Source organism: Morone saxatilis, unplaced genomic scaffold (assembly GCF_004916995.1).
Source record: "Morone saxatilis isolate NCDOM2014 unplaced genomic scaffold, NCSU_SB_2.0 Contig22, whole genome shotgun sequence".
NCBI classification, from domain to species: Eukaryota; Metazoa; Chordata; class Actinopteri; family Moronidae; genus Morone; species Morone saxatilis.
Window position 1 is genome coordinate 8,101,674 of NW_023339785.1, and position 2,068 is coordinate 8,103,741.

Sequence of the window (2,068 nt, forward strand, 5' to 3'; positions counted from 1 at the left end):
ACTTCTTTGAGAAATTCTCACTTAGAAGTTTCCAAGATTTGAGACACCAATACAGCCTGCCTGGACAAGAATCCTTCTGATTTTTACAGCTGAGACATCACATTGAGAAAATATTTAAGAAAGAAGATCAGGAAAGATCAAATTCTGGGTTTGGAGAATTAAAGGTTTTTATTTGAGCATTCAGAGCTGACCAAGGTTTCAAAACAATTTCTTAACTTGGGATTGTAAGAACTAAGCACGGTGAACACTTTTTACATAAAAGGAAAGTGGGAAAGGGAGAGAAACTTTGCAATATATAAATATAATCGATAAACAATGGAAATCACCCAACTCACTGACTTGGAGAGAGTTTAATTGGAAAAATATGGTCAGATACTTTGTAACACCAGCACTTAAATAGTCTACAGGTCAGCAGACAGCATGCTGGAGAGGCTGTGGGTCTGTGAAAGCAAATGGAATGTTCTGGGATTCACAGCTATTGGATGAGAATCAGAGATAGCATGGAAAAAGTTTTAAAAATTAAGATTGACTTCTGTTTTCGGGTCTTGTAAGATTTATAAGGGGTAAGATTAGCTTCTTGGCTTTTCAAAAGGATACTTGCTGATTGCCAGCGAGAAAGCTATTACAAAAAATGGCTATGTCAATGATCAACCACTTTAGCAGACTGTTTCAGCACCTTTTGTGATGGAAAGATTACATTCGCTTTGAGACTGAACATATAACTGACATGATATTTTTAAAAATGTTGGAAAGGATGGATTTCAGGTAAAACAACATTAACTGTATTGTAACCCCCTGGTTATTTGCTACACACATACTGTATACATACTGTACACATACTTTCTGTTTGTTCATTTAGTTTTATTTCAAAAACAAATTTGGAAACTATAAGATGTTTTGTACTAAATGACTTTTGGCTTAAATAAAAAGAAAATTATATATAAAAAAAAGGATAGTGACAATCATGTATCATCACTTATTCCACTACTTGCCGTTTTATAGAAACTGTAAAATCTGTAGCCTGTAGCCGCTGAAAATCTTCCAGCCTCAGTGTACGGTAAGCATACTAACCATGCAGAATTAGGATTATATTGAGGCTGACTGTGTTTTGGCACATCCCATATATTTGCAAGACTGTGGGTTTGACCTTTGGCACAAGACTAACTCTCTTGTTCCCCCATATTTCCTGTCTGAATCCACTGTAAGATGAAGCTAAATCTCTCTCAAATAAATAACAAATGAGTATGAAGGAGTGCCGCACTGTCCATATACCTCAAACTCTTTCAGACTGCTCCAAAACCCCTGAAATCTCGAGTCATGAGAACTTACCCCAGCTGCAATCTTCCTCACACGCTGCCTCTATTGTCTCTCATTCCCTTTCTCAACTGTGCTCTATCCTCTAATTCATCCCTTCATCCACCTCTCAGGCTTGTTTGTATGATCCCCTCAGATGCTCAGAATCCCCTCATCCTTACTCTTTCCTACTGTGTTCTATATTTTCATCTTTATTTTGCTTTATCTGATCACTGCTATCCCTCTTCCAATCTACTTTATCCCCTCCTCTTCACTCTTTCCATCCCTCCATCCACGCGTCCAATCCTACCTTAGCCTTTCTACCTCTTATATTCAATCCAATCCATCTCCTTGTTTCATCCTCAGGAAGCCCCCCCATCTGGACGTTCTATCTTTTTTTTAATCTACCGATTCGGGTCTCTATGAGTCAAGTCTAATGTAATTTATTTCTAAAGCAAAACTTCTTGTGAAAATTGTTTTACAGAAGAAAAAATACATTTTCTTTCTTCGATCCATCCTTTCTTCAATCTCTTCATCCATCTCTTCATTCAGCCATCCACGTCTCCTCGTTGTTTCACACTAAATATTTCCCTGCCTCAATGAGTGCAGGTGCTTTTCATTACACCCACACACATGCACATACAGTACGTGCACACGCAAACACACACACAAACTTTGAAGTACAGGGCGTCATCAGATCCAAACCGCAGGAAGGGAGATGGCGGATCAGAGATAAGCTAGCAGCATGGAGCCGACCATGTGTGTGTGTGTGTGT